Below are 13,439 nucleotides of genomic sequence, written 5' to 3'. Positions count from 1 at the left end.
ACCGCAAACAGTGCTGCAATATGGAGCAAAGACTTACCAGCTATGGAGAGGGCTCAGCCCGTGAGCCCTCTCCATGTACCCACACCCAACAAGCACGGTACTATTACAGCATTGGACAGTAAGGGGTTAAAATAATGCAGTGTTTGCAAAGTCCCCCTGCTCATGCAAGTACATGTCCCATTTAAAATTCATGTGGTCAGATGAGACCAAAATAGAATTATTTAGTATCAACTCCACTTGCTGGGTTTACAGGAAGAAGAAGGATCAGTATAACCCCATGAACACCATCCCAAACGTGAAGCATGGAGGTGGAAAATCATACTTTGGGTGTGGTTTTCTGCAAAGGGGACAGGAGGACGGCACCATATTGAAGGGAAAATGGATTGAGCCATGTATCGCAAGATTTTGGAGAAAAAGTAAAAGCAATGAAGATGCGTCATGGTTTGGTCTTCCAGTGTGACAATGGTCCAAAACACACAGCCAGGGCAACTAAGGACCAGCTCTGTATGAAGCATTTCAAGGTTATGGAGTGGTCTAGCCAGCCACTCCAGACCTGAACCCAATAAATCTTTGGAAGGAGCTGAAACTCAATGCTGCCCAGTGACAGCCTCAAAACCTGAAAGATCTGGAAAAGATCTTTATAGAGAAGTAGGCCAAAATCCTTGTTGTAGTGTGTGCAAACTTGGTCAAAAAATGCAAGAAAGACTCACCTCTGTTATTTGTTTCTGTTCCAAATATTATCCTCTGTATCTATGCTAATATATACTTATTTCATGAAATAAAATGCTATCTAAAGGGATTGTCCGGAAGCAAAAAAAAGCGAGGGGGCCAGGGAGGGGCTGAATAAAAAATAAACATGTACTTATCTCGTCCAGTGCTCCTAGTGTCCTGCACTGTTTGTTTAGTGGGATACACCCCCCTGTCCTATGTTCCAGTGCCTGGAAAACAACTGCATGGCACAGAGGGACCATGAAGTGGGTTAAGTACAAGATTATTTGTCTATGTGGCTTCTCCCCGGCTACCCAGCTATTTTGTCTTACTCTTGAACAACCCATTTAATTATTTAGAAATCATAAAATGGGATTTTCTGGATTTTTAATTTTACATTCTGTCTCTCACAGTTAAAGCATACCTACAAAAAAAAATTACAGACCTCTCCATTCTTTGTTGGTAGAAAAAAACCCTGGGATCAAATGCTTATTTCACCACTGTATTAACCCAAATGTTCCTTGATCTGAAATATACCCCAAAAGATTATATTTAAAAAATCTAATATTAATCTCAAGATTCCATCTTAAAACATTATTGGTATTTAAGCATATATTTATCTGTTGTGGTTTAGAATATGGCTTCCTATCCAATGTACATTTGAAAAGGCAAAATTCTATTTGGTTGTACAGGATTAGCTAATTTTTATATGTGGGAAGGTGGGATGTAAAAATAATAAAGAGCACATACTCACCTTCTCCAACACTCCCATTCACCGCCCATTATAGTTTGCCGTTGTTCCAGAGGCCAGTATCACTTTATAAAGGTTTCATGTAACAAGTGTGCTGTCTATTACACATCCCCAAGCCATATATAAATAAAAAAAACCTTATCCTAGATAGACCCTTTAAATTCTGAGTAAAAGAAATGCAGTAAAGAATTGACAACTTCAAAGGGAAAAAGTTTTTCATGAACAATGTATGATACAAATTGTATTTGATACAGCTGAATGTAGTCTTGTATTATTTTAGATTATCTTAATATTAACTCTGCAAGTGTTGCAAAAAGGACTTCAGTTGCACAAAGATACACATGTTGAACAAATAAAGTATTGACATTTCAAACTTTGATAAAATATGCTGTGTACTTAATGTACGTTTACAATGAAGTGAAAATTTATCACTTCAGATCTGCTTAATAAAAGACACAATAAAGACCATAAAGGATTCGGTTTGTTACAGTTTGCATTAAGTATACACATAGATTTTGCAGCTTTAGAAACTAAATTTAAATTTTGAAATTGATCTGTTTGGAGTTGTACTGTACCACAACCATTGCCAAATAAGAAGTAAACACACAATAGTGTCAGACTTCAGGTGTAGTGGACCCCCTGGACCACCGCGGACGATGACACAAGCCAACACCTGGGACCAGAATCTAAGTGGCACCCAGTCTTCACCAGAGCCCGCCGCAGGAGCACCCGTGACAAATAGAAGACACATGTCTAACTAACATTCACATATGTATGTGCTATAACATATGAAAGTTGAGTGGCCGTGCCATAAACCAGGAGGAATAGGACCTGCCTGACACGGTGCAGTGAGTTAAAAGAGTGCTCACTGCACGATGCCAGCCATGAGCTTGGTGCTGGTTTTGAGGCATGAGGTTGTAAATGAACTGATGCTGGATAATGACTATACATCGGTAGACTACTTAGTTTAAACTTTATTAAGCCAACCTATGGTACTTTCTTTCAAAAAATAGCATCATAATTTTGGTGGAATTCCGATGCACATGATGTAATTTTAAAGGAAACCTGTCACCACACTGACCCCCCTAAGAAGCCCAAAAAACAGTACCATCTTCTGTAATGTGTATGTCTCCTGGATGTCTATTTAGCATATTTCTAGGTGGCATCATGAATGGAAAAGCATCTTTCATTATTTTCTAAGATGCAACCAAGGAGGTGGGCCTGTTCGATCAAGCAGTCAGGCAACTCCGCCTCCTGACTGCTGTTTGCTCTGCCCACTCCATGCACCCCAGCCCTGCCTAATAATTGCAATATCATTCTTCAATATAAATAAAATATACATTTCTGATTTACCTTTAACTCATCTTATTTTAGTAACTGCTACTACAAATGACAATAGTTATATCTCGATGGTATGTTCTCCAATACAGCTTCTATTTCTATGGTATCACTCACCATCTTAATCAAACAGAGAAGCCTGTTATCTGAACGACGTCTCTTAGATGTGGAAGAATAGGATATAGTACTGAAAATGAATGATACTTAGTTTATTCTGTAACCACAATGTATTTTTATTCAATGTAGCTATTTCCAGGTACTTACCAAAGGCAAGTTTTGCCATTTAGCTGAGTTTGTCCGCAAATGAGAGAAGATATGAAGCTATTTATTAGGAAAATTTTCTATTGTTCGAAAGGATTGGTGTTTTAAGCAAATATCCTGTCACCTGAATGTTCTGTGAACCTAATGCACATATAATTCAACATACTATGTAAACTGTTTGCCCTAATCATACATCAAAATCTTTGTAAAGGGTGACAGTTTACCTAAAGAGCAAAGCTGGATAAGCACATACGTGGCTGCATTGTAAAGCATTCCCACAGAATAAATCAGTTCATATAAATTGCCACATTCTAGGCTACAAGCTCTTGCTTTAAAGGTTGATCAAGTCATGGCTTGTCGTAGCTTTGTTCCAGGAGTCGATAACCTGAGAAAACATACATTGAATATTGTGATACTTGAAAGGGCATCGTTTTGCTCTTACTGCTAAGTCAACAGCTGAAGCAAAAACAATGTACATTGCATTTGAATTAGAATTATCCACGGAATTAATGAGAATGGGCTGTCAGTACAGTAGCAAAACTTTTGTTCCAGGCACGCTTTAGGCATAGAAGATTTTGATCATTTAGAATGTAAGCCAAGATGTATAAGGTTTAGAATTACAATCCTGTCCTTACATTCAGATCCAGATCATACAGAGTTTGTAAGCCAAACATGAAAACTTCACTGTACACCAAAGAAAACCAAGCATATTGTGCATAATAATGATATTTAAGGGGGGACCTATCAACTCCATCGCTATGCCTGTTTAAATGACATTTACCATCAGAGAAGATGTTTATTGTCACCTTCCATATTCTGCTATGTGCAATTATTGCAGAATGTGCTATGATCTCGCATAGCACAAGTATAGCAGAGGGAAACGCTCTTTACCAACTATTAGTATAGTGTCAGCATGCCAATCAGCCAAAGAGGCATGCAGAAATTAATTTTTGACGGAGCCATGAGGCACTCAGTCGAGCACCTCATCAGGGGCGTAACTAGAAGGTGATGGGCCCCAGTCTGTGCCAGACCGCCGACTATAATGAATGGTTTATAGTAATAGTCTTCTCATATGGAAAAGTGACACCACAAGGGCCCCCTAAACCTCTTGGACCAAGGTGCGATCGCTTAACATAGTTGCATATGTTATAAAGCTCTATTTCTACAAAACCCGGGCATTCTAAAATATGACAAAGGAAGCTTATTGCCATTCGGGATGGGACGAGAGGTGAGTATGAACAACTACCATCAGATTATCAGTGCTATGGGCCTCCGCAGTGTCCCTAAAGGTGCTTGTTTCTCTATATTAGGTACTAGCTACAAAGTAATCCAGTTTAGTGAAAGGAGAAAGCAGCAGCCAGGAAATGGAAAACAAGTGACCTTTGATCTCTCAATAGATCAGGGCCCCAACAGGTAAAGACCCTACCATTCAAATGTTGATAACATTGCCAGTTAATATGTCATAAGTGACGTCCTATTTACAGTCTCTTTAAAGCCTAATTTAGTCTAACTAAAAGCCCTAGTTAAAAACTCATTGCCAACTTTTTAAGCTACTATATTTTTAGGCTTCTGCTATGTTCTGCTTGACAAAATACAAGGTCTAGCTCCAAACTTCAGTGCCAACAATTTTTCTTAGTTGAAACCACATTGCAGCCCCAAGATACATATTAGGCTAAATTTACACTACAATTCCTTCCCTCCGTTCCTTCCCTCCATTAAAAAAGTTTAACCGAGGTTTAACGTATTAGTTAAAAATCCCATGACATCAATGTAAATTTTATGTCATCCATAATGGTCAGCTAGGCATGGATCTGTTATCTATGCTTTTTTTTCAAACGGAGGAAAAGTACTGCAGCCTCCATGATTTTTTCCACTCAAAAAACGCATGGATCATGGATCCCTGGCTAAACGAAACATAACGGATGACATAAAATTTACATTGATATTGAAGGGGTTTTAAGTGATACGTTAAAAATCTGTTAAACCTTTATTCTTAGCTTTTTCGAACAAAAAGAATGAGCTTTGGACCACAATATTGTCCATGCATTTCAGGCACATCTATGACTGATTCTGTTATGTTCTCCCAATCACTTCAACCTCCTTTATTATAACCTCATCAGATAGGTCTATTATAATATGAGACTGTTGTCGTGAAGACAGAAAGTAATGTTATTTGGTTGCCAGACAGTTAAACTCAATGGTAAATGTCATACACAGATCTTTATAAAGACCTTTAAGAGAACTTGCAAGAATCATTTCAATCTAGGTTACATATCTAGGTTCCATTATAACCTTATATTTTCTAAAAGCATGCTGTAATTGTATAATGGAATTGTAAAGGTGTAATAAAATTTAAAAATAAACCGACCTTCACTCTTTGTGTATTTTGCTTTTCAGAAATATCTGATTTTGTTTCAAGGAGAGGTAGGAACATGTTTGCATTGTGTTTTCAGAAGTCATGTCTTGCTGTGTCACTCTTACACCTGGAATAGGTGACGTGCATACGCTGAGTCATTTAAGGTCTCCAGGTACAGGTTTTTCTGATGTACTTATAACTGATATTTCCGGTTTTCTGTAACTAATAATCAAATAATCTTTTGGGTGCCTGAAATATTCTCTCCTATGTCTGTTCTGATATTATAGAAAAATATGGCAAAGACAAAACAAAAGCGCTCATAGGGTAGTATTGCTTGATTACTCTCCAGCAGCGTCCAGAAACCGAATTTTCTTTCACTTGAAAAAGGGGACCTCGGTTCCCCGAAACGCGTTGTGATGACCTGTGACCTATCCTTTTATTAATAATAAATCTATTTGGAGAGAATATATACCCGGTCTTGTTGTGCGCCTACCATTTCCGCCTTTCTCGATTTGGTCTGATATTATGATAGGTTCATAGTATCATTGACTTTCCCTTACAGAGCAGAAGAATCTAATGTGGATCTAGTGACCCTATCCATAACTAGAAAAAGCTTACTATCATGTGTGAAAGAATTGATACCAACTGTGGGTTATGGCTATTAATGTAAACAGAATAAGTGCATATTTCGACAGCATTATAGTAAACATTTAGACCATTAAAGGGATTTTTAGGTATTAGAGCTTGGTTACTAGGGTTCAACTTCCTTTTCCTAGCATGCCTTGCTACCACACAATGAAGGACTTTTTGGCTTTGTACTCTCTGTTGATTCTGGGGCCAGATTTTAGGTGGTCCATATAGATAATCAATTTTAATATGTTTATTGGGAGAGGGCAATTTTAAGCTCAGTGATTGTTTAAACAGTGATGGAGGAGTTCACTTTATACCTCCAAATATGAAAGTCGCAGGGCAATTGTCCACATCTTACCCTATACATCTTACTAATTGTAAAGGGTCACAACAAACTTGGTGGCCAAACCAATAACATTATAATTTGCCACTGATTTGCACGAGCACCCATGTACCTCCTTGAGCTCGTCTGCAGCCATACTAGCCTTCCTTCACTCCTGCGGCGGTCCCCACACTCCAGTGGGGATGCACGTGTGTCGGCTCTCTAAGATTCCTTGTTAAATTGCCTGCCCCCTCCTGTGTCCCCTGCTGGATCTTTGCGCCTCATGCCTTAGAAAAAACTTGTCTTCTGTTTCCCTGTGCATTTATGGTGATTTCCTGTTGTGACCTCAATTCCGTTCCTGACTTTGCTCCTTTGCTGCCAGCCCTGACATTCTGCCTTTTTCCTCACTCCGATGCCATGCCATCAGTCCTGACCTCCAGCCTGTCCATAATTCTGTCTCATCCTTACGATTCTGTACATTGGCTTGGCCATAACCGCAAGCAAAGTCACGCCTGTGGAGCAACCTGGTGGTATCCCGTCGCAGCAAGGCCAACCCGCTTTGCGGTGGGCTCTGGTGAAAAATGGGTGCCATCATCATTTGCGGTGTTTCAGTGGGTCCACAACCCCTGATCCTGACAGATCATTATGAACCATTACTATAGTGGTACATTTTTGCAGTTTATCTTCAATTTTTTTTTTTTTAAAAACAAGTAGAGCTGTTACAAATTTTGTTAAACTCAAACTTAAATGGTCTAAAAGGCATCTGAATTAAAACAGTAGCTACAACTGGATATAAAAATTGGCACATTTATTCACATGGTCTAGTCTAAGGATATATGTCTTATTAGTTGGCTTAGGCTGGGTTCACATGTCGTTTTTTTTTTTATATACGCTTAGTGCATACATCGGGAAAGCTCCTGATGTATATGTTGAGTGTACTCTTTGATATATACTGGCAGATGAGGGCGTAGTTGTTGCCTCCTTCTGACCACATCCGAAGAAAATACAAACTACATGCTTCCATCCTGCTCCCTCCTGCTGAGTGATGTATGTACTCAGCGCAGACAATAGAAGCCTATGGGGAGCATATGCCCAGCCTCTTTTAGCAGTTACATCATTCAGCAGGAGGAAGTGATGTCACTGTCCATATAAAGAATATATACATCACTGGGGAAACACCCCTAACATCGTCAACCGCTGCCGTTGTTCACTACTCCCCTCCTCCCCCAGGAATCACTGGGTGACATACAGTGGGATACGTCTGTGCCATATGTTTTAAGGACACGTCAGGAATCCGCTCGATGTGTCCTTACAGCATTTGTCAAAAATGATTTGTGAGCCCAGCCTAAATTTTTATTCACATTGTCAAATCTTGCTCCACATTGCCTGTCTAGACATCTGAAAACCCTCTACTTATAAGTAATTCCCTTTCTCATATTAGATGAAAAAAGAGGATATAAATCAATAAATATGGTACGAGGCTTGTACAGCAGTTTATTGGAGCAAAGTGAACTTATGTGGATCAGTATCTTTCCCAGGATGTTTTGCACCAAAACTTTATGCACAACTACATCAAAATATATGCCTTAAAAAACTTCCAAATAGGTAATGAGAAAGCAGGCATGGATTTAATTCAAGGTACTTGGTGGAATATAAAATGTCCTGGATCACCATTACTTTTGGAGAATAAGTGTTATTAAACTCTCTAGTTTGCACCAGTATTGTCTAGGGGTGACACAATTCTGGTTAAGTGTGATGTTCCCTTTTATCCCAGCATAGTTCTACATATGTTATCGACACACAGGAAATACCAGTTATAGCAATTTTTCCCAATCATAATAATTAATAATATAAATTGTATCAATTCAATCATTTTAACAAAATGCTTTCGGAGGTAAAACAAAAAGGTAGTGGTAAGAAAGTTGGCATTATGGATTTTAAATTTGGAAATAATAGAGATTATTAATATATATACTCACATATATATACAATTTGCCGTAGTTTACAGCCAGAAATCATTACATTAGAGTTAGCATTATTATGGTATTTTAGCATAGCGTATAATACATTTGGCAGGCCTGGGTGTCCCTGCCCTGCTCTCCGCTCCTCCACACCTACTTTTCAGAATAGTGGCGTGAGTAGCGGAAAACCATCAAAGATTGCGCCAGGAATCGGGACTTTTTTCATGCCTTTCTTCATTTTCAGTACACCAAAAAATTTTTACAGTTGTTCAAAAAAAGTCTTTCAGTGACATAAATGAAAATCTCCTAATATCTTTTTTGGTATGAAAAGTAGAAAAAAAAATAACAATAACAAAGTTATAATCACAGGACACTAATCTCAAAGTTTAAAATGATTTCTACGTGGATAATATAAGTAATCTCATTGTTTGGCCCAAATATTATTGTGATATATCACAATGAAATTTTACAAAGGATGTGAACATATGACTAATAGCATATCATTGTTAACTGACTTTGTAACACAGGAAGTAACAGAAAGATTGCATTATAAACTTCACCTGTTCATGACAAAGAATGAGTCACCTCCTACACTTCACTTACCTTGTGCGTCATTATGCCTGAGCTTACAATAATGAAACTGCCAAAAGTACAAGTAAAAGTGTTATCATTTATAATTTCCAATATCTCAATAAAGTGCTAATATTAACATGTACACTCACTTTTCATTGATCTAACTTCTCAAACATTTAAGGAAAGCTTAACTATGAATTAATATTAGACTATAGGACAAAACTGCAACTGTTATAGTGGTTTGAATGCCACTTGTGATTGTGACTGTGGTAATCTTCTTATATTTGTTATCCATGGCCTCATTCCTTCTGAAATCAACTTTTTAAATTGTGCTAATGACCAGAGGGCTCTGGGGCTTTATCAGGTTGCTGCCATGTGGAATAGAAGTAAGTAGGCAAAAGTAGACAGATTAGGCAGAGGCATTCTGTGCAAGGGAGAGGAAGAACGTGGGGTGTAGGTTGTGTAAGGGGGAGAATGTGGTGTGCACAAAGTGCAAGGGGGCAATGTGGGCTGCAGGCTATGCAAAGTGGAGAGAATGTGGGGCGCAGGCTGTGCAAGAGGGGATGTGGGGTGCAGGGTATTTAAGTGGGGGAGAAAATTTGGGGTGCAGGCTGTGTGTGACATGATTGTCATGTGGGATGCAGGGATGACATGGATGTAATGTGTGGGTGCAGTGTTGCATGGATGTAATGTAGAGGTGCGGGCTATGTGTGACATGGATGATCATGAGGGGTGAGTTGTGTGTTACATGGAGGGAACACGCAGTGCATTCGACATATGATGATGCGCCGGGTTAAAGGCCTATAGCTGGAGCTGCGCAGGCGGATGTCTGATGTTTGTGGATCAGCACTGTGGCTATTGTGGACAGTACTGCGGCTCCTAAAGGAAGCTACACTGTGACTACTGAGGGCAGCAATATGACTACTGCGGGCAGAACTGTGACTACCAGGGGGAGCACTGTAACCACCTGAACCAACTACTGTAGGGGCATTACTGTAATCTATAGGAAACTAATGTAAAATAGTAACCTAACATTTTTGTGTTGCTAAATCTTTAGAGCCAAATTCTGTCTGAAAGAAGCTGACATATCCTCCAGACAGAAAAAGATGAAAGAGAATTTCTCTGATCAAAGATGTTATGTGTGCTGGTATCATACATTAGCTCACAATTCTGCACTCAATACACAACACTGAGATTGGTTTTAGTTCTATTTTCATGTACTATATATATATATATATATATATATATATATATATATATATTTATATATATATATATATATATCATGTTTGTGTTCATACATGTCTATATAATATATATACATAATGTATATATAATAATGGCTTTAAAAGAGTTGTCCAGGCTCGTATATTTTTTTACCAGTGGATTGGGGGGGCTGTATAAACAAGAAAACGGTTGTACTTACCCCCCTCTGGTGCAGCACTATGACTCCCATTATCCCAGTTTGTATGTGTACAGTGTGTACAGAAGCCTCTGTCTGCAGCCTATAAGCGTAGCAGTGACTGCAGCTCTGGTTGTGATGTAAGTGCTGTGTCTCTGTATGTACACAGGAACCAGGGATTATGACAGACACAGTGCTGGACCAGAGTGCCAGAGGGGGTAAGTATAACCGCTCTCTTGTTTTTACACCCCTTGCAAGGGTTAGGGTTAGTGGACACATTTAGCACCCTTGTGGTTATGCTTACCCACTGCACTTGAATAACATTTACTGAGGAGGAGTTCCTCCCGATCGCATGCGCACAATGCAAAACATGTGGTGCACATTCCTAATCACAAGCATTTCAGTGTTAATGCAAAACCAATCAGGAGAAACTGAAATTGTGTTCAAATGCATTAAGCAAACCGCATTAAACACACATGTATTTTTTAAGTAGCAACATATTTTGTCTTTTAACAAAGATAGTGATAACTAAGAATGTCACACACCACACACATGTTGTAATAAAATGCATGTGTAACATGCTTCACATGTTATGAAGAATTTTGCCTAAATGAATTTCAAAAAACAAGGCAAGCGCATCATGTGAATGCAGCCAATTTATGAATCTAATGCTAGCAGAGGATCATTAGAGAGACTCCTCCTGGGTCCATGAGTAAGTGTTTCTGGTAATAATGCTTGATTTTGATGTTAGATTTCCTTTAAGCATCAGGAATGGTCCCAGTGATGACACAGTGATAATAAAACATTTTTTGTGTGAACACCCTTTTAATACCGTACATACCTTTTAATACACACATAATAGAAACTTAAAAACCCCTTTTCAGACTCTAAGCTGGCACACTGTCAGGACAACTTTTGTTGAAACAAAGGAGCAGATTTACTTACCCAGTCCATTCGCGATCCAGCGGCGCGTTCTCTGCGGTGCATTCGGGTCTGGTCGGGATTCACTAAGGCAGTTTCTCCAACGTCCACCAGGTGTCGCGCCTGCAGCACTGAAGAGCATCAGAATGCACTGAAGTTCACCGAGCCATCCTGGATGAAGGTAAGCGCGTGTCAAGAGACACTTTTTTTTTTAAATGTGGCGGTTTTTCCGAATCCGTCGGGTTTTTTTATGGCCACGCCCCCCGATTTCCATCGCGTGCATACCGGCGCTGATGCGCCACAATCCGATCGCATGCGCCGAAATCCCGGGGCAATACAGGGAAAATTGGCGCAAAATGGAAAAATTTGGGTAGCATGTCGCAAAAACGCGAATTGGGCCCTTAGTAAATGACCCCCAAAGAGTTGATCCTTAAAGGGGTATTCCCATTTCAGCAAATTAATGCTATTGTTTGTATGATGAAAAATTATACAGTTTTCCAATATACTTTCTGTATCAATTCCTCCCGGTTTTCTAGATGTCTGCCCTCTGTCATTGTATAAAAAGCTTCTATGTTTGCTTCCAGTGGATAGAAATCTGACCATAGTCACACAGGTGCAAAGCTCGTTAGTGTCAAAGAAACTAATCAGAGCTGTGTGATATAACGAGCTGTGCACCTGTGTGACCATGGTCAGATTTCTGTCCACTGGAAAAAAACAATGATGACTTCTATAGAATAACAGCAAGCAGAGATCTAAAAAACCATGAGGAATTTGATAAAAGGAAGTATATTGAAAATTGTATAACTTTTCATAATTCAAACAATAACATTTATTTGCTAAAATGGGAACACCCCTTTAATGACTAGTTTATAGAAAAGCTTCAGAGAATATAAGTGATTTTAATTTGGTGAATATCTATGTGACAATATTATGTATCAAAAAATGTTGAAATACATATCAAAATAAATAGAAACTAGTCACGATAACACATTTCACTAAAGTCCTCCAACTTACCACTTAATTCTGTGCAAAACCAGAAGAGTAAAGAAAATTTCTGGGGTACATTAAAAACTAAGGAATGGGCATGCACCGTAACAATAAAATGAAATACAAATAAAATTGTTGTCAACAGGTTGTAAATCCATGGTAAAAATATTTGTGTTATATTACACTCCGTAATCAGAGCTGTGTGTTATAACATGCCATGCATCTGTGTGACCATGGCCAAATTTCTGTATGTAAAGGAGGGTCTCTAAACAATTAACAAACAAAGTCACCACACTAGGCCCATTGCTAGATCACCCCCTTTCGTGACACTGCTGTTTTATCTAAAGGAAGTACATTTTTGTTTAGTTTGACCCAGCGTCTTTGTTAGCTCATATATAACCTGACAGTTAAAGTGTTGTTCCATTTTCAGCAAATAAATACTATTGTTTGTAAAATGAAAAGCTATACAATTTTCCAATATACTTTCTGTATTAATTTCTCACAGGCTTCTAGATCTCTGCTTGCTGGTCTTATATAGAAAGCTTCTACATTTACTTCCACTGGATAGAAATCTGTCCATGGTCATGTAATGTCACACTGCTCGTCATATCACACAGCTCTGATTACTCTTTACGATTCTAACACGCCAGATTTCTGTCCACTGGAAGCAAATTTAGAAGCGTCCTATTGAAGGACAGCAAGCAGAGATGTAGAAAATCGAGAGAAACTGATAGTGGAAGTATATTATAAAATTGTATAAGATTTCTTTATACAAACAATAACATAATAATTAGAGTTTCGGATACCCATATTGTATTTGTAAAAAATGTATCACTGCTATACTATAGAGGCAGCACAGTGGCTTAGTGGTTAGCATTTCAGCCATATAGCACTGCGGACCTGGGTCCCCATCTGCAGGGCTGCCCCATCAACATCTGAAAAGAGTTTGTATGTTCTCTCCGTGTTTGTGTGAGTTTCCTCCGGGTCCTCTGGTTTCCTCCCACACTCCAAAACATACCAGTAGGTTGATTAGATTGTGAGCCCCATTGGGGACAGGGACTGATTCGGCAAGCTCTGTGCAGCACTGCATAATCTGTGTGCACTATATGAATAAAGAATTTTTATTATTTATTATTATACTGCTAGAAATAACAGAAGACAATATGGTGGTTATCAAACTAAAAGGCTATAGTTATAGTAGTAAAGATGTAGTGTCACTGACATACCTG

Source organism: Engystomops pustulosus, chromosome 2, assembly GCF_040894005.1.
Source record: "Engystomops pustulosus chromosome 2, aEngPut4.maternal, whole genome shotgun sequence".
Taxonomy (NCBI): Eukaryota; Metazoa; Chordata; class Amphibia; order Anura; family Leptodactylidae; genus Engystomops; species Engystomops pustulosus.
This window is presented reverse-complemented; position numbering follows the sequence as displayed.